Genomic DNA, 21051 nt, shown 5'->3' on the forward strand with positions numbered 1-21051 from the left:
AAAAAGGGTTGGGGATGTAGCTGAGTTGTATAGGTCTGACCTACCATTCTTGAGACCAGTATCTTTTTCTTTTTCTTTTTTTTTTTTAAACATTCTTTAGCTACACATGGACACTATATCTTTATATTTTGTTTTTTCATTTTTATGTGGTGCTGAGGATTGAATCCAGTGCCTCACATGTGCAAGGCAAGTGCTCTGCCACTGAGCCACAACTCCAGCCCCAATAACCAGTATCTTAAAAACAAGACAAGACAAAACAAAAACAAAAAAACCCCAGCAGTTTTATAAACTTATGAATAGATGGCAGTTTGCTATGTGATAGAGTCCTCTTTAAAATTAGGAAAGAAAAAAAATGACTTAGTTCAGTGGTATGCTGTTATATGTTTAGCAACAGGGCCTCTGAAAAATAAAAAGGCCTAATTTGTAGGGTTTGTTGATTTTAATTTTCACCCTTTAGTGTAAATACTATAATAACCTATTTCAAGCTACCAGTGTGAAATCACTAAATATTGAGTTGGAAAACAGTATTATACAGTACTATTATACAGTATTTTTGCCATTCAGGTGAAACAGATGTTAAATAACTGTAAAAGCATAAATCATAATAAAATAATTAGGGAGTGATGATTTCTGATTATTTAATACCTTTGTTTAAATATGAGTTACTTCATTATAACTTTATGTAATATAGTTTTTATGGTTATAATTCACAATAACCTTGCAAAATTCCAGAAAATGTAATAATCTTCGTGAGAAGTAGTGAACTAGTTCTAACATACTACTGGTTTATCTTGTACCTTTTGGGGGATATTTAGCTAGCATTGAAGTGGGAGTGAAGTTAGATCTGTATTTATTATGTACAAAAATTTAAATCCAGGGGCTGGGGTTGTGGCTCAGCAGGAGAGCGCTCCCTTAGCACGTGCAAGGCACTAGGTTCGATCCTGAGCACCACATATAAATAAGATAAAGGCATGTGTTCAACTACAACTAAAAAAAAAAAAATATATATATATATATATATAAACAAAAATTAAGTTCAAGTGAATTGAGGACTTTAATGTAAAAATAAAAGTTTCTCCTCTCCAAAGAAGGAAGAGAGAAAGAAAGAATGAATGAAGAGGGAGGAAAAAATAATATTGGAAACTTTTGTTATAATCTTGGAGAAATAAAGCTTGTTACTTTAAAGTAAGAAAATATCAAATTTGTCTCTGAAGAAATTTATACCATATAGAGTGTAATCATCAAAATTTGGTGAAAATATGGCAACACATACGAAAAATAGGAAAAATAAAAGTTAATATCTTTAATATTTAAGGAGCTCTTAAAATCAATAAGAACAGGTAAACAGAACATGGGCAAACCCAGAGAATGGACAGTTCATTGAAGAAATAATGTTCAAAAACATTAAGGATTCTTACTTTCATTAATAAAGAAATGCAGAAATGAAGTAATACTTTTAACCTGCTAGATTGACATTTTATTTTATTTTATTATTTTTTTTCCCAGATGCTTTGCCATTGGAAGGTAGATTGACATTTTAAAATAAGTGATAACTCCCTTCATTGTTGCAGATATAGAAAAATCTCAAATTGTTGATATAGTGTAGATGGATGGAGCCTTTATGGAGAACATGTTCTCAAAATTACATGTTCACACCTTTTGACTGAAGAAACAATTGAGTTTAGATACAAAGATATATTTATAAAAATGTCCATTTAATGTTATTATAATCCTCCTAGATTGAAAGCAGCCTAAATATCTATAAATAATGGAGTATCTTTGAAAGATGTCCACAATAAAAGTGAAAATCAGTATCAGAGATTGTCCCCTCAAGATATAAACAAATAAAAATGATATAAACAAGTATTACTTATATGTTTCAGAAGTCTAGAAGGATATCTATCATTAGTAGTTATTTAGTGAGATGATATTACAGATTCTCACTTTGAATTTTAAAATAATAACTTGTGCTCTAAAGAAACCTGTCAGGACAGGCTGGGAATGTGGTTCAGTGGTAGAATTCTTTCCTAGCACACTGGAGGCCCTGGGTTTGATCCCCGCACCACAAAATTTAAAAAAAATAAAGAAAGAAAGAAAAAGAAGAAAGAAAACAAAACCCCTAAGAGGTACATGGTGGTGGCCTTATTTTTAGAGGAGGAGAAACTATGTTATAGTATGTATTAGTGCTTCTTCCCTTTTTATGGCTGATATTCCATTGTTTGGGTGTTTGATTTTGTTTACCCATCGGTTATTGAACATTTGGATTGTTTGTACGTTTTGGCTATTATGAATAGTACTTCTTAATGAACGTTGTTGTGCATGTTTTGTGTGGACGTTTGTTTTCATTTCTCAGAGGTATAAGTAACTTGCTCAAGGCTGCACAGCTAATAAGTGGCAGAATAGGGCTTCATCCTAAGTCTAAAAAATGTAATATTGGTATGTGTAAAACTATTTGATGGAGTAAAGACTTCAACCTAGTTCTAAACAAATGTAATATTGGTATGTGTAAAAATGTTTGATGGAGTTTATGAAGAATAATAAAAATGCCATGAACATACTACCCAGCCTAAGAAATAGAGCATAACCAACACTATTGAAGCCTCTCTTAAGAACCTCCCTATCCCATTTCTGCCTATTCTATTTCTTGCCAAGAAGAAACCACTTAAGATTTTTTTTAATGGAATTTTAAATATATAATTCACATATCAACAATGTGATTATTTAGAGTGTACAATTTAATGCTTTTTTCATACTCATGAGCAAATTACCTCCCCATTCACTGTAATTCCTGTCTGAGGCCACCACTAATTGAACATATGTTTTCATTTCTCAGGTACTTGTACCTAGAAGTAGATTCACTGGATCATTTGATGACCTTATGTTTAACTTTGAGGGACTGGCAGGATGTTTTCCAAAGCACTAGCACCAGCACCATTTTACATTCCTACAGCAGTGTATGAAGTGTTCTAATTTCCCCACATTCGTACCACACTTCTTATCTTTTTTGTTTTTTTTTTTTTAAACTGGGAATTGAACCTCTGAGCCACATCCCTAGCCCCTCTCATTATTGTTATTTTTAAAATTTTATTTATTTATTGGTATGTGGTGCTGAGAATTGAACCTAGTACCTCACACATGCTAGGCAAATGCTCTACCACTGAGCCACAATTCCAGCCCTAGCCCCTCCTATTTTTTGAGACAGTGTTTCACTAAGTTGTTTCGGTCTTCACTAAGTTGCTCAGACTGGCTTGTTCCTCTGCCTCAGCCTCCTAAGTCACTGGGATTATAGGTATATATTGCTGCGCCCAGCTATCTTTTTTATTATAACCTGACAAATGTGTGTGTGAAGTGGTACTTCATTATGATTTTAATGTATTTCCCTGATACATAGTGATGTTGAACATATTTTCATGTGCTTATTGGCCCTTTGTGTATCATCTTTGGACACATGTCTATTCAGAGCCTTTGCCCATTTAAAAATGTCATTTATTTTCATTTTTGTTATTTAGTTGGAAGAGTTCTTTATGTATTCTAGAGACCAGTTGCTTTCAGATACACGACTTACAATGTATTCTTCTAATCTATGACTTGTCTTCTCACTCTTTTCATGCTTCATTTTAAAAACAATTTTATTGAAGTATAATTTATGCAGTACAAAATTCTCCCATTTAAAATACACGTGAACAGTAGAATGAATCAGATATAACTTTACTATGCTCATGTGTGAATACATGACCAATGTAACTTCACACCATGTTCGACCACAAGAATGGGATCAGAATTGTAATGGTTGCACTCCATATATGTATAATATATCAAAATACATTTTATTGTCATGTATATCTAAGAACAACAAATAAAAAATACTCAGGTGAATTTTTATAGAGTTTTACAACCATCACCATCATTCAGTTTTAGAAGGAGTTCCATCTCCCCAAATTCCCTTAACTATATTGTTTAATTTTATTTATTTTGGGTCTTTATACAAATTTTGATTATTAAATGGATTTTAAAGTACTTTGAGTGCTTTTGAGAAAGGTTTAAATGGAGAATACAGAGCTAATTAACAACTAATTGACAAATAATTGAAATGAGTTTATTTTAGTCTTTGCCAACCTTTTAATGAATCTTTGAGGAAACAGATGAATACAGGTTTATACAGAATCTATATTCATACAGGAGCATCATTGCCCCATTTATTTAAGCTCCTCAAACTTGAGGAAAGGTTGAACTAGGTTAAATTTTAAATTCATTCTTTGAGGTATACCTCTTAAATTTCTCTGTAGCAAACTTTTTATGCTATCCTTAATAGCATCAAAGATATTCTCAGCAAGCTTCACTGCTTAGTTTATCATATCAAATAAAACTGTTTTTGTATTAAAATAAACAAATTTGAATTTGAGGGAATTCCATTTTAGGGAAATTGGGGTTGAATACCTTTGAATTTTAATACAGAGCCCTAGTTATTACACAAAAGCTGTACCCTCATATAAATAATTCTTAATAAAATGCTGTGGAAACATGTATATGAGAGATGTTGGTAGGACCAATTAGTTATAAGTAGATTTCATGAGTCAATTGTTGAGAGTTGGAAGTTGAAGTACTAGTTTTTCCAGTTTCAGTTTTTACCATTTTGTAATTCTATGAAATATTTTTAATAGGAATCTATAATCTTAGAAGCAAATTTTTTTTTAATGGCCTTGAATGGTCCCAGAGGCTATCTTTCTGTTGCTTCAGTTATGATCCTGCAGTGCTACTGGCAGAAGTAGCATGCAGTATCATTTAAGTTTGTGACTTGATTTGAGTTATCACGTAGTTTAATGGGGGATTTTAGCTACAAGACTTGCTTCATGGTATCTGCACATATCCTAAAACTAAAAATACAATTTTATTTCCTTACAAACTTTATTTTGTGCTTGTAAAGTAGAAGATACACAAAGAGATCATTTCTTCTAGGACACTAGAAAAAAGAGTAATGGCTTACAAAATGATTCTTACTTAGTTTTGATATAGCATGAGATATATTAAACTTCAAATTATCATAAATTAATTTTTTGGAAAAGAATGCTATTTAATTTAGTGGGAAAGATTTGGGAGGTTATGCCTATTAAAAACTGCTGCCTGTTAAAAACTGCAAAAATAAGAATAAGAAAGTATTAAAACTTCAGAAAAGGGGGTGCTGAAGGAGGGAGTAAAACAATTATAGATAGCATGGGTTGTTGGCACTTGCCCTAGAATTCTTCTTAGGTAAATCTATAGTCTTTATTTAGTGACTTAATTCTGAGGTTTTTTTTTGCCCCCATCGTCAGAGTTCTGCATGTAATACTTTTCACCCATTTTCTTTTGTTTAGTTCTCTTTCACTGAATATAAATACTATTATTGAGCTTGTATAGCAATTAGAACATCCAAGGATGACTGGAGACTCTTAAAGTGAAATTATAGATTTTTTAAAACATCCTCATTTTAAGAAATTAATTTTTGTATGTTTTAAGTAAATATTCTTAAGTTAATAAAATGCACTATGGTAGTCTTAGGATAATGAGGAAAAGTTTAATATTAAAGCCATGTGTGTTATAATATAATTCCCACAAACTGTGGGATAAATAACTTTTAAAAACTATTAAATGAAGGTAGATTGACAACTGTTTTGTATCTTTTAAGAAGTCATCCCTTAATGGCAAGGAAGATAGTTGCTGAAATGTTCACAGATCCTGGGAGGAAAGAGGGGCTGTTTATGAAACTCCATGACCATCTTCAGGGTTAAGGAAGATTATGAGGAGGACTTAAAGAGTTGTGCCTTGTCTTTAGATGGGAACCAGTTAAGAGATATCTTCTTCATTTCACAAAAAAAGGAGAAGACGCTAATAGAATGAGTGGCTGATATGTCATTACAATATACTTTGATGATGGTAGATTATTATGTGTTTTTTGTGTTTCACCAAGAAAAGATTCAAAAACTTGAATGTTACTGCTATTAAAAAACATCCTTCCATTCCCATATATTAACGTTAGTGAGTAATTTAAAAAGTCAAAATAGAATTGATGTCAAATTTGGTCTTATTCTAGCAATAAATTATATTCATCCATGGAAATGTGGACTGATGAGGAAAAATACCCTAACTTTCATCTCATTGAGATGCATTTCCATTAAAATTTCATTTCTAAGTATGTTTTATTTTTGCAGTGCTGGAGATGAAACCCAGGGCCTTGCTTCTGCTAGGCAAGTGCTCTCCCACAGAGGTACATCCCCAACCATAAAATTTTATTTTTACAGTTGTTTAGCACAATATATACGTATGTTATTTCAAATTATTTATGTTATTTTAAATATTTACTAATAAACAATTGTAATCATAGTCCATTAGAGTCTTATGGCTGTAGGAAATTTTTAAAATATACTACAAATAAACATACAATTTGCTTAAAAAAAAAAGAAAAAGAAAGTCATCCCTTATTTTTTTGTTATGATTTATATTTTTTGTTATAATTTGTACCCATATAAACATGTGAATATCAGTGTCTTATGGTAGAATACTTGTTATAAAATTTAATGTGTCCTCCAAGAGGAAAAGTAATTACAAATTGAGAATGATTTTTATTTTATTTATTGATTGGTTGATTCAAGTACTAGGGATTGAATCCAGGGACACTCTACTGCTGAGTTATATTCCGCAGCCTTTAAAAAATGTTTTATTTTGAGATAGGGCTCCCTAAATTGCCAAAGCTGTCCTGTAATTGTGATCTTCCTACTAAGAGTCATTCCTCCTGAGTTGTTGTGATTTTTATACAGTCTTTTCTATAATCCACTCACTTATTTAGGTTTAGGTTTTAAAAACAATACATTTCATTGAACTTTTGTTTTCCTAAAAAGTTTTCCCTGAAATGCCTGAAGGGGAAGTAATTTTACAGATGAAAGTTCTTTTTTTTTTTTTAATATTTATTTTTTTAGGTATAGATGGACACAACACAATGCCTTTATTTTTATGTGGTGCTGAGGATCGAACCTGGGTCCCGTCCGTGCTAGGTGAGCGCTCTACCGCTGAGCCACAATCCCAGCCCCGTGAAAGTTCTTTTATGTTGTTTGCATTTGTCTATATTGCATAAAGTCCTTAATTCCTGTTGCCAAAGATGTTGTTTGTAGAATCACACTTGTGGAAGTTATTCGCTCATCTTCATAAAAGTTCAAATAGTAATATGGGACATTTTATTCCTCAATTCTATATTCTTGGGAGCTTTATGACAAATGGAAGGGCTAGCACAAGATGAGAAATTCTTCTTTTTTTTTTTTTTTTTTGGTACTGAGGTTTGAATTTAGAGGTGTTTAATCTCTGAGCTACATCCCTAGCCTTTTTTTATATTTTATTTAGAGACAGGGTCTTACTCTGTTGCTTAGGGCCTCACTAAATTGCTGAGGATGGCTTTGAACTCACGATCCTCCTGCCTCAGCTTCCCAAGCTGCTGGGATTACAGGGGAGTGCCACCTGCCCAGCCAAGATGAGAAGTGCTTTTGGAAGATAAGAAATAATTAAACTGAATGAAATGTTATGAGTGTTGACTTACCCATTGAAAAACTGCAAGCCTTGACAAAAGTTTAGGTAAAATCATATGTTATGAAAAACCCTACCAAAGTAATGGGTTTATTCTTTAGCCCTTTAAAGCATTTATATAGCTATGATTTCAGTTAAGTTATTGGATGAATGTCCAGATTTAAGATGTCAAAAACAATTTTCTGAACCTTAGTGTAGGAGTTTGTATCATTTTATTGATAATTTGAACAATAACATGGAAGGCTTACCAAATTTACAGATCAGTGGGAGCCAGAAAAGATGGGTAACATAACAGATGACAGGTATTTAGATAGAGTACTATAAGAACAATAGGCAGAAATTGACAAGCAGAAATTTAGTAGGGATAAATCTAAAAGGTCTGAATTTACTATCATCTTTTTAGCAAACATATTTGATGAAGACCTGTGTACTAGACTGTGAGCACTGAGGGTATACTGGGGACAAAATTAATATAGTGTTAAGCAGAAAAGGCAGATATGAAGTAAATTATTTTAAGTACAGTCTTTTTTGTTGTTGTTGTTAGAACAACTCAGCAAAATAAAATTCTGGTTTATTGTTGGACAACATTGTTTCACACATACATCAAACAGGCCAAAAGAATAAACAGCAACTTCATAGACAAAAAAAAGAAACCTTTTTGTCTTTGGCCTTTTTAACCATCTCATACAAACCAACTACTTATAGTACAGCTAAAGTACATATACAAAAAAAGTTACTGGAATGCTTGGAATAAGATTGTTTTGTTGTTGTTTTTACCTTTTTTACAAGGTTTTTTTTTCTCCTCTGAGATTATAATGAACATGGTCACACCACAAGTAAAGTCAGAAGTAGGATTGAGAACGCTCCAAAGGCTGGTTTGGTCATCCGAGATCATTAAAAGTAGGTGAACCTTAACAATATGTGCAAAAATATAAAGTGTAAATAAAAATACAAACATATTTTCCTTTTTTAAAGTACTTTTAAGAAAAAAAGCAGGGCCTTAGAAGTTTTGGTTCTTTTTTCCTCTCCTATTGCAAATTCACGTTGTGATTTTGGTTGGGTGGTGAAGAACTCATGTCATCTGTGGGTGGCACTGCCCGCAGTGGGCGGGCGGGCAGGCAGGCCTCTCTACTCAAAGGTCAAGTTTAGATTCTGAGATGGGAAGTGGAGGGTAAATAGATCACGGAGGCCTTTTATTTTTAGTTTAACTTTTCCTTTTTTGCTGTCTAGTCATCCTCATTGGTCTTCTGCTTCTTGGTATCAACATCATCATCCTCGTCATCTTCAGCTCCCTGTTTGCCCGTAGCTGCCTCAGCCTCCTCATCTTCATCTCCATCCTCTTCCTCACCATCATCTTCCTCCTCCTCCTCTTCCTCACCACCTTCTTCCTCTTTTTCATCTATCTACCTCATTGTCAGCCTTCTGCTCCCCATTTTCCTCATTAGCATTCCCATTAGCAGGGGCATCTCTTCCATTCTCTGCCTCCTCCACAACTTCCTTCTCCTTTAAGTCGATGGTGGTGATTTCAGAGCTAGTGTCCATGGCTGGCCGCGTCTGACATGGTGGGGCACGCTGGTGATTCGATGCAGTGTGTTAAAAAGGAAACTAGAGTTCAGGGACTCTGGCAGTAAAGCTGCTGGAGTCAGCGGCAGCAGGCGAGTGGGGAGCTGGACCCAGGAACAATGCAGAGATGGCTTTTCAGAGCAGCCAGTCAAAGTACACAGTCTTAAAGTTAGTCTACCTAGATTGCCATTTATTCACTTTCTGCTATTTATTATTGGCAGTGTGGTTTCAGGCAGGTTGCTTTGGACCTCAGTTTCTTCTTCTATAAAATAGAGATTATAATGGTACCTATCTCAGGTTCTTATGAAAATGAAATGTGGCCATGCATATAAAATGCTACAATGTTTCATCCATAGTAAATCGTTACCAAATATTACTGTTTTTATTATTACCAATTAGCATTTACCACTTTTGTTTTATGGAGAAAAACAGTGGTTATGGTGCCATATCTAAAGTGAGAGGCCAAGGAAGCTTCCCTAATGCAGTCCTACCTGGAAGAAACTTGTATTTGAATATTTGTTTTAAAAAAAAAATTCAATTAAGATGTACATATAGGGGCTGGGGTTGTGGTTCATTGGCAAAATACTTGCCTCTCACACATGAGGCACTGGGTTTGATCCTCAGCACCAATTAAAAAAAATAAAGATATTAAAAAAAACATGTACATATGGATATGCATAGGATGCTTACTGTGGGAAAACAAATGGGATACCCAGGACCTCAGTTTGGCAATTCTGAGGGGATACTTTTCACAGTATTATGTTGTGCACAGAAACCTTGTGCTTATGCAGTGAATTTTTTTTTTTTGTATTTGACTAATTATGGGAATGACATCTGAGTTAAATTTTGATATGAGGGGGAAGGACACCTCAAACAGAGGGAATTTCAAGTACAAAGTCATGAGTGCATGGGAATTTGGAATTAGTTCAATATGGCTAAACTGTAGGATGAGGGAGTGACTGCTAAGAAATGAGAATAAGAAGTTCAATTATGAAGGACCTTGTTTGCTACATAAATACCTTTAGATTTTATTTGAGTCTAGAAACCTATTGAATGCATTCAAACAGATGATTAAGGGCCAGGCACAGTGTTGTATGCCTGTAATCCCAGCGACTGAGGAGCTGAGGCAGAAGGATCCAAGTTCAAAGCCAGCCTGAACAACTTGGTGAGACCCCAGTCTCAAAATTTTAAAAAAAGGTTAGTAAGACTGGGAACATGGTTCAGTGGTTAAGTGCTCCTGGGTTCAGTCCCTAGCACCAAAACAAAACAGATGATCAAAATGATCAGATTTCTCTTTAACTATTCAGGGAGTTGTAAGGATGATAGTTTGAAGTTGAACAGATTTGAAAGCTGAGAGAAGGGCTGGGGATGTGGCTCAAGCAGTGGTTCGCTTGCCTGGCATGCGTGCGGCCCGGGTTCGATCCTCAACACCACATACAAACAAAGATGATGTGTCAGCCGAAAACTAAAAAATAAATATTAAAAAAAAAAAAGAAAGAAAGAAAGCTGAGAGACAGAAGATAGCTGTAGCAGTCTAGGTCAATGCTACTCCTTTTGTGAACCCAGACTTTATTATAGATTCACAGTGATGAATAAAAATATATCTTCACTTTATCCCATAACTTGTACAAGGCTCATCTCTAGACATTTAGGAACTTTTATGGTAATTTGACATGGTTCACGGTTTATAACCTTTGCTGGGTCTTCATTGTTCTCTAGCAAGTATTAAACTTGTCTCAAGTCATGTCTCTCCATTGCTCACTTGGCTATTTCAAACCTCCACCACTCTTGTCAAGTTCCTACTCCACCTCTTCCTCACTGTCTATGAATGACTTCATCTGCTATTTTATAGAGAAAGCCAAAGGATGCAGGAAATGGATAACTTCCTGTTCCACCCACAGACAGATTTATATTAACATACTTAGCTTTCTTCTACTTTTCTGACCCTGAATCCTGTTCTCTTCCAGTTTTTCCAAGGGCTTTGGTCCATTTATTACCTTTTTCTCCTTAATTTTCAACCTTTGCCTCTCAGGACTTTCCTGTTAGCCTAAATTCATCCCTAAATTCAACCGTCATCATCTTCTAGGGTACCAAACTAAACTTTTTTCTTTCCCTTCAAAGCCAGGTTTCTGAAAAAAGTAGTCTTCAATCACTATCACTACTCCTTTACCTTTAATTTATTGTCAGTCCACTGTACAATCATTTCCACATATACCATATAGCTCAAACTACTCTGACAAATAAATGACCAGTGTTCTTTTAATTAGCAGTTATGTGCCAGATCCAAAGGGCACATTTCAGTTCTTATGACCTGTGTTGCATATATCAATAGTTCATTCATTTCCAATTGTATTCATATATTGTAACTTAAAAACCTCTTCATGTCTTGATGGACATTTGAGTTATTTCTAGTTTTTAACAAAATTGGAATGAACATTTATTACAGATCTTTGTATAGAGATAAACTTTCATTTCTTCTGGATAAATATGTAGGAGTGTAATGGCTGGGTCAAACTATTTGAAGTTCATTAGAAACTGCCAAATTGTTTTCCAAAGTTATGAGGTTCCCATTAGCAAAGTATGAGAGTTCTAGCTGCTCTGCATCCTTGTCAACATTTGGTAATGTCTTGTTTTTCTCTCCAATTTTAGCCTTTTTTAGAAGATATATAGTGCTGTTTCATTGTGGTTTTACATTTCCCTAATGACTGAAGATGTTTAGCATCTTTCAAGTGATTAGCCATATGTATATCTTTTTGGTAAAGCATCTGTTCGAGCCATTGCTCAATTTTTATTTTAATTCTTTATTTCCTTAATTTTAGTTTTTGTTGTTGTTGTTATTTTTAGTACTAGAGATTGAATCTAGGTGCCTACACATGCTAGACAAACAAACTAATACTAGGTTTTAAACAATTTTTCTTTTTTTGTTTGTTTTTTTAATTTTAGATGGACACAATATCTTTATTTATTTTTATGTGGTGCTGAGGATCAAACCCAGTGCCTCACACATGCTAGGCAGGCGCTCTACTGAGCTACAACCACAGCCCTTGAGCAATCTTTCTAATAGTATGCACGCAAGTCGTCTTTCAGATGTGTGATGTGAAAATATTTTCTCCTACTTTGTAGTTTGTTTATTTATATATTTATTGGTACTAGGGATTGAACCCAGGAGTACTTTACCACTGAGCTACATCCCCAGCTATTTTTCTTTTCTTTTTTTAAATATAGTTTTTGACACAAGATCTCACTTAGGACCTTGCTAAATTGTTGAGGCTGGCTTTGAACTTGGGATCCTCCTGCCTCAACTTCCAGAGTCGCTGGGGTTACAGGCATGTGCCACCACTCCCATTTTACTTTATAGTTTTTTTTTGTTTGTTTATTTGTTTCAATAATTTAAATAGTGTCTTTTGCAATGCAGACATTTTAATTTTGGTGAAGTGCAGTTGATAGGTTTTTCTTTTAACAAATCATGTTTTTGATGTTACATTTAAAAACTCTTTGCCTGGCTTAGATGAAGATTTTTCCTGTTTTCTTCTGAATGTTGTATAGTTTAATGCTTTGTGCTATAGTCTCTGTGTTTCAGGTTTTGAGTTAATTTTTATTTTTATTTTTTGGTACCAGGGATTGAACCCAGGAGCGCTTTACCACTGAGCCCCCCTGCCCCTTTTTATATATATATTTTTAGAGACAGGGTCTCTCTGAGTTGCTTAGGGCCTTGCTAAGTTACTGAGGCTGGCTTTGAATTTGGATCTTCCTGCCTTCTGCCTTGGATCCTCCCAAGCCACTGGGATTATAGGTGTGTGCCACTATACCTTGCATTGAGTTAATTTTAGTATTAGGTGTGATATTTAGGTAGAGCTTCTAATTTTTTTTTAAACATATGATTATCCAATTATTCCAATCCCATTTGTTGAAATCTTGGCCTTTTTCCATTGGTTTATTTGCCTTTGTAGTTTTCTGAAAAAAATCAGTTGGCATATTTACATTTATTGTATTTCTTCTTTAACCTATAATTTATATCAAAGTACATTTTAAATTTTCTAAAGTGATATTTTCAAGTTACTACCTTGTGATATAATTTTGTTGTGATTAGAATACATGATCTGTATGATTGATATCATTTTCTTGGGAATCTGTTGAGATTTACCTTGTGGATTTACAAGTGATCAATTTTTATAAATATTCTTTTTTTTTTTTTTAAAGAGAGAGAATTTTAATATTTATTTTTTAGTTATCGGTGGACACAACATCTGTTTTGTAGTGGTGCTGAGGATCGAACCCGGGCCGCACGCATGCCAGGCGAGCTCGCTACCGCTTGAGCCACATCCCCAGCCCTATAAATATTCTGTTGTGTTTAAAATGTATCTTTATCCTGAAATTGTTTAGTGTACTGTTTAGTATATGTCCACTAGATATTTATTAATTGTATTATTTAAATATTATAAGCCTTATAAAATAAGCACATCTTATATGCATAATTTTATATGCATAATTGATAAACATATTATTAAAAATCTATTACTCCAGTGCCTTCTGTCAGTTTTTTTAAAAAATATTTTTTAGTTGTAGACAGGCACAATACCTTTATTTATTTTTATGTGACACTGAGGATCAAACCCAGTGCCTCACATGTACTTGGCAAGCACTCCACCACTGAGCTACAACTCCAATCCCTCTTCCGTCAATTTTTGCTGTATGTATTTTGAAGCTCTTGTTAGGTTCATGTAAATGTAGAAGTTATATCTTTCTATTTTATTGAGCCTTCAAACTAAGTACTTTTCCACAAGTTTGTTTGATCTCTTATAATGCAGTACTAATGCAACTTCCACTTGTACTTTTTTGGAATTAATTTAAAAATTACAACTGTAATTTACATGCAGCAGACCTAAGTATTCATTTTAATGAGTTTTGGCATAGCACCATTCCAATAAAGATACTGAACATTTCATCAGATTTCAGCCAGACTTCAACCAATATTTCAAAACCCTTGGGAAGTTCACTTCCACCATGTATCCCTTTCCTAAGTGCTAGACAATCACTGTTTTGGTTTCTGTTATCTCTGATTAGTTTCCCTTGTTAGATTTTATATAGACAAAATCATACAATATGAATATACATACTCTTATGTGCTTCTTTCATTCTCCATGTTTTTGCAGTTCATCCATGCTGCTTGCATTTATCAGTGTTTGGGACTTTTTAAAATTACAGAATCATATTCCATTGTATGAATATAGCATGATTTATCCATCCTGCTGTTTCAAGTTTAGGATATTCTTATCTCAGTCTCTTGAAATATATATTTTCTCTGAGGATAAAAATCTAGGTGTGAAACTACTGGGTTGTAGAGTAGATATATATTTAACTTTATTAAAACAACTGAACTGTTTTCTAAAGTGGTTTTACCAGTGTGCATCACTGCCAACAAAGATGAAAGTTCCAATTCATGGCATTTTCTTGGAATATTTGATAGTCTTTGAATGTATTCATTTTAGTGTGTGTGAAGTGGTATCTCATTTTGGATTTAATTTGCATTTCCTTGATGACTAATGGTGTTTGGTTAATTTTCATGTTTATTGACTCTTTGTATCTTTCTTTGAAATGTTTGTTCCAGTTTCCTGCCCAAGTCAAAAAATTGAGTTGTTGTTATTATTACTACACTGTCTGATATTATTTTTCTGAGCACTAGTCTTTTTTTTTTTTTTTGATATCAAGAATTGAACCCAGGGGAACTTAACCACTAAGCCACATCCCCAGCCCTTTTTATATTTTATTTAGAGACAGGGTCTTGCTGAGTTGCTTAGGGCTTTGCCTGGCAGAGTACTAGTCTTTTGACAGACAAATATATTCTGAATATTTTTTTCCTTGTCTATAACTTGTCTTTTGTTTTTGTTAACAGTATCTTTTGATGCAGAAATGCTTACTTTGGAGAAGTTAGATGTGTCAATTTTTTCCTCTAATTTTTAGTGCTTTTTGGTCTTTAAATCTTTGCCTAGTTCACAGTCATGGAAGTGTTCTCCTTTGTTTTTTTCGATAGGTTTCATAGTTTTTATGTTCAGATCACTTTCCATTTCATATTAATTTTGTATGTGGAGAAATAGAAGAGTTTGAGGAGTTTTTATTGTTGATATTGATGTTGAGGTTGCCTCCCCCCTTTAAATACTGATAACTTATTCTCACAAAAAACTTTTGTTAAATGACTTTCTTATTGAAAGCTTTAATTTGTTGTGGACATTCAGTTGACTGTGTTAATAGAATAATAGAATGTAGTTCTGGACTTTTATTCTATTTCATTGGTCTTTTGTCTATTGTAAATATTACAAACCCTGCTCTAAAGCTATAATAATCAATACAATAATATATTACTGTATATTAATAATATAATCAATATAATAATCAATTGTATTGATTATTATAGCTTTAGAGCAGGGTTTCTCAATCTTAGCACTATTGCCATTTTGGACTGATAATTCTTTGTTCTGGGAGGCTATAGGGTATGCAGCATCCTTGGCCTCTACCCACTAGAAGTGCTAGTAGCATTTCTCTGATTGTAACAACCGGCAAATGTCTCCAGACAATGCCACATACCCTCTAGGGAACAAAAATCATCCTTGGTAGAGAACTGCTGAAATTTAAGTGACTGAGTCAGCTTTTTCGCTGTTGTGACTAAAGGATCTGACCAGAATGATTTTAAAGGAGGAAAAGTTTATTTCAGGGCTCAGGGTTTCAGAGATCTTAGTCCATAGAAGACCGCCTCCATTCCTTTTGGTGTGAGGTGAAGCATGTGTGAATTCATGGCAGAATGTGTGGCAGAGGGAAGCAGCTTAAGTGAGATCAGGAAGCAGAGAGATGTCTCCACTCTGTGGATACAAACTATATACCCAAAGCCACAGCCCAATTCCCCCCTCCTCCAGCCACATCCTACTACTTTATTTATCACTGTTAATTCCTATCAGGCTGATTGGGTTAACACTCTGACAATGCAATCATTTCTCCTCTGAACCTTCTTGCATTGTGTCACATGTGAGCTTTTGGAGGACACTTCACATCCAAACCATAACAGTGACTCTTGAAATCAGACAGTGCAATTCCTCCAAGAGTGTTTTTTAAATTATTATTATAGAAACTTCATTTCCATATCATTATAGAATTGTCAATTTCTGTGAAAAAAATTCTGTTGGTGACCAGTAAGACCCTCCTGATCTGTCTTCAACCTTACATTCAATTAAGGTACCTTGTTACTTGAGGTGGATCTTTGTCATGCTGTATCCTACATGAAGCCCCTTTGATAAAGATTCAGCAGACTGGGTATAAACTCTGGAGCTACAAATTCTCAGATTTGTAGTTAATCAAACTATTTTTAACCAGTGAAAATTTGGTAAAAGATTTTGTTTTTTTCTTCTTACCCCTTTCAGATGCCACTTTGTTCCTCGCTGATTGTTCCTCAGAGATGAAGAGGCGTTGAAGTATTTTCTCTTTTAGCAAGGGATTATCTTTCTTTCTTTTAGTTTATTTACATTCTATGAGTCCTCAACTTTTCATATACAGCCACCTAACTAACCACCCAACCAACCAACAAAAATTATTTTTTATTTGGTAAGGAAAAACATTGTTTCTTACTTCATCCTAACTGGAAATGGTTAACCAGTTTCCTTTGTTTAGTGCTTTTAAACTTCTTTTTTTACTTTCAACACTTCCATGTGCTTATATTTTATGTGTCTCAGGTAAACATTGTACACTTGATTTTAAAAATCTTGTTTGACAGTCTTTTAAGTGAAGTACTTATCTGTAAATGTTATTCATGAATACTGTCATCATACTATATCTGATGGGTTACTTTCAGGACCAATTCACAGATATTCAAGTCCCTTATATAAAAATGGCATAGTATTTTGCTTATAACTTAAGTACAGCCTTCTGTATGCTTTAGATCACCTTTAGAGTACTAAAGGACCTATAAAAGTAAATTCTATGTAAATAGTTGTTTGGGAATAATGACAAGAACAAAAAATGTCTGTTATCTGTACATGATTAGTAGATGCAGTTTTATTTTTCCTGAATATTTTTGATTCATGGGTCATTGAATCCCTGCATACAGAGTCCATGAATACTCAGGGCTGATTGTATTAATCCTTTAAGTTTTTTTTCCTACAATCTTATTCATATATTCCATATGTCCTGCCTTTCATATTTTTCTCTTTATTTACCTTCTTTTGAACTGCTTGAAATTTCCACCTCTATGTATTTGAAAGTTTCACACCTTATTTTGTTCTTTCAATTGCCCTAGAAATTTTAACATGTATATTTAAAGTCTATAGGTAAAAAATATTGTCTGTTTTCAAATCTACTAATAGCTTCCTCTCTTCTTCTTTCATCTATTTTTCTCCCCTATTATATTATATTTCTTAAAGCATATTGCAAATACTTCATATTCCATTTTTGCATTGGAAAAATTCTGTCTTTGTTGATCCATTTCTGTTGTTTGTTGTTGTTCATTGTCTTTTTGTTCCCCCATGGGACTTCTACCATGGACCCTTTTTTATTTTTTATTTTGAGACAGGATCTTGCTCAGTTGCTGAGACTGGCCTCTAACTTGTGATCCTGCTATCTCAACCTTCGGAATAGCTGGGATTATAGGTTTATGCACCTACTTGTTCATTGTCTCTTACTTAAAGGAGTTTCTTTCTCTGGGGATTTTTAAAAATTTTGTACTCATGGTTGCTGGTACTTTGTTAGAATTTTTTTGAGGCTGGAAATTAGATTTTTTTTTTTTCAGAAATGATTTGAGTGTCTAGAGTGTCTTTGAGTGTCTGTTTTTGAGTAAATATTTGACTTGAGGTTTTCCAGGCCAAACACTAGGTTGAATTTTAGCCCCACAGGGGTGAAAATTTATGTTTAAGAATTCAGTAGAGACTGTTTTTGTTTTACTTTTCTACCAAATGCTTATTCCTGTTATCTCTGGAGAATTATTATTATTTTTTCCTTCCAATCTCAACCACTAAAGATGCAGCCTTGCTGGGTGGGGGTGGGAGTCTTGGCATATTTATAAAGGTGTTGGTAATCCAATCTGTCTCCCTGCAAGGGGCTCCAGGTGGTTTCCTGACATCTCAGCAAGTAACCCATTAAAATCTAGACTTTTGTCTACCAAAGATTGGCCAGTAACTCTAGGGAAAACTCTGGCTATAGTGTTACTCTGGTGAATTTATATTTTCTTCTTATTTCTGCCCTCCAGGAATTCCTTTGCCTTCCCCCTGGGTTTGCCATATATTTTTAAAGATCCAGCATCTTAGGTACATTTTTCAAACTAATTTACTTGTATTTGTTGTATCTTTGGGGAGTTACCTCTAAGCTATTTTTGAAATGTTACAAGGTATGTTTTAAAGGGAAAAGTAAAGTCTATATTTAGCCCTGTCTTCAAGCTTGGAATGTTCTTCCCTGGTTTCAACTGTGGTAAGCGCATCCTCCTCTTTCACTTTCTATGTGCTGCTTTTGTAGGTATTCTTTTTTGGTTCAATTCCCATTCCTATCTGTACCTCAGACAGAATGAATTGCTTATTTTTGTTTCTATACTCTGTAATGTATATTTTTCTTAAAGGACAGGCATCTCTATAGACATAAAATAGAGAACAGGATTTTATTTACTTCTAGCCTTAGAACATAACAGTCATTCTCTTAAATTTGTTGAATCAAGTTCTCCAAGTTCTTATAACTAACTCTTAAAATTTTAAGCTCCTAGCTAGAACCTTTATAAATTAATTTGCAGTTAGTTTTCAGAAAGTAACTTTGAAAGCATTTAAAGCTTATTCAGCATGTTGAAGTTAATTTATTTTGGTATTTGGTAAATTGCTTGAGTTGGTCACATTTAAGGAGGGATTAATATATGATTAAAGTTTATCTGTCTTACAATCTCCAGAGGGCCTAGGATGGAATAATGTTTGGAACTGGTACATCCCAATTCTGAATCTTAACTCACTTTAAAATTGCATACTTTGTGACTGGAACACCAAGGGGAATTTTTGCCTTTGGGCTTTTTTTTTTTTTTTTTTAATTTTAAGTTGTAGTTGGACACAATGCCTTTGTTTTACTTATTTTATGTAGTGCTGAGGATCGAACCCAGGGCCCCTCACACGTTAGGCGAGGACTCTACCGCTGAGCCACAATCTCAGCCCCTGGTTGTTATTAAAAAAAAAAAAAAGAAGAAGAAGAAGAAAAAAAGAAATAGAGAAGTTTTCCCAGTGACCTTGATTACTGTGTGTGTGTGTGTGGTTTTGGCAGGGGACTGGGCGGGGGGGGGGGTTGTTGTTTAATGTTGCCTGAATTTAAATTCTTTCTATGGTCAATTATACAATCATTTTGTGGCTAAAATAAATGTGATCTACAGGGCTTTGGTGTCTCTTGAAGAAGCTGATTTATAAACCCTTTTTTTTTTTTTTTTTTCTGCCCAGCTCCCCGCAACCATCACATATTTGGGCATATATAGATGGGGAAAAGAGTTAAGCAATAGTGCAAAAAGAGAGATGAGACTATATCCTGATAGAGAGCCAAAAGAGGTTAGTGAGAAACCAACTAGCATAGTGGTTGGGATAAAGTAGAGAGAAGGTCAGAGAAGAAGGTAAGAGCAAAAGCTGTACCGACACCTAGCTAGCTGGTTCATGATGCTCAGGGGAGTATATGTCATTAGGATGTTTCTCACAATCATTCACATTCCATAGTTTAATAAACAGTGTTTTTCCTCTTTGGTGGTTCATAAAATAATAGCATGTTTACCATTGGTGACATGTTAACAGTTAATGAAATGTGATATAATTTTATGTTGCTTATAAGGAATATTGGCTGTATTAGCCTGTTGATACTATTTGATTTGGCAGATAAATCAATTTTTTAAAACATCCTGAAACAGACTGTCAGTATTAAATTGATACAGACAACTGACTCTCATATTCATCCAGGAGAAAGCTCCTTTCTCTAAGGAGATTTGTGTGAAACTAGCAACTTTTTGTTAAAGGTACACTGCTGAACAGATTGCCTTTGCAGTGCCAGAGAGTCCAAATCAAATGCAAGTAATCTCTAGGCAGAAATGAAAGTAACATTTCACTGCCCCTTTTCTTTGTGGGGCTATGCTATGTCTTTGAAGCCTGTGTGAATTATTAGGCAAGAACAACTTGTATAGCAACTTCTTAGCATTGTTTAGACAACATCTCTGTACAATTTGTGCCTCAGGATCATCTGTTTTATTTTCTTGAATCTCTTTGGAATTTTGACATAACTATTGAGCCTTCTGACTTTCAAAACTGGATGTTGGAATGAAAAATGCTTCAACCTGAAAACAGTTAAATTTTCCTCTTGCTTTGGATGCTGTAAAGTCTGGAGCCAAATGTGTACCTTCCTCTGTTAAGGACTTTCTTAGCTTATATTTGGGGTACAGACCACCTTCTAGGGTCCACATGCACATTTCATGAGTTTTCTACCCTGATTTCCTTCTTCCTTCTCTTCCCCTCTTCTCTCTTGAAATCTTATGTTGCATGCTTTCCTCTTAGCTACCTCCCATCTGTTTTGGAATAGGGTTGTATATAAATAAAAGCTAAAAACATCAACAGACAAAATCTATGTTTTAACATTTCCCATATAGTGAAAACAGCAATTTGAAACTGGTAAAGTAAAAAGTCCATTTTTTTCTTTTTTCATATGTGTAATAAATGAGGTGATATTTTGAGGAAAGGAGAAATTTGTTTTGCTAACAGTTGTGATGGTTCTGTATGTGGGTCTAAAAAAAATTGTGACCTTTTTTAAGTTATTTCTCATTTATTTAGAGATATTAGATTTTTATTTTTTAAAAAGTGATAATTAAAAATTTGGGTGGTTTTTAAAAATATTTTTCAATTGTAGTTGGACACAATACCTTTATTTCATTTATCTATCTCTATGTAGTGCGGAAGATCGAACCCA

General features: G+C 34.1%; 1 protein-coding gene and 1 pseudogene across 4 annotated transcripts in view; one reads left to right on the forward strand and one right to left on the reverse strand.

Annotated features, from left to right (window-relative positions):
- The window catches only part of Nlk (nemo like kinase), a 149590-nt gene that overhangs the window by 16547 nt on the left and 111992 nt on the right, over positions 1-21051 (forward strand). The window lies entirely within an intron of this gene.
- Positions 8775-9090, reverse strand: LOC143410819 (prothymosin alpha pseudogene; annotated as a pseudogene).

Source organism: Callospermophilus lateralis, chromosome 11 (assembly GCF_048772815.1).
Source record: "Callospermophilus lateralis isolate mCalLat2 chromosome 11, mCalLat2.hap1, whole genome shotgun sequence".
Lineage (NCBI taxonomy): Eukaryota > Metazoa > Chordata > Mammalia > Rodentia > Sciuridae > Callospermophilus > Callospermophilus lateralis.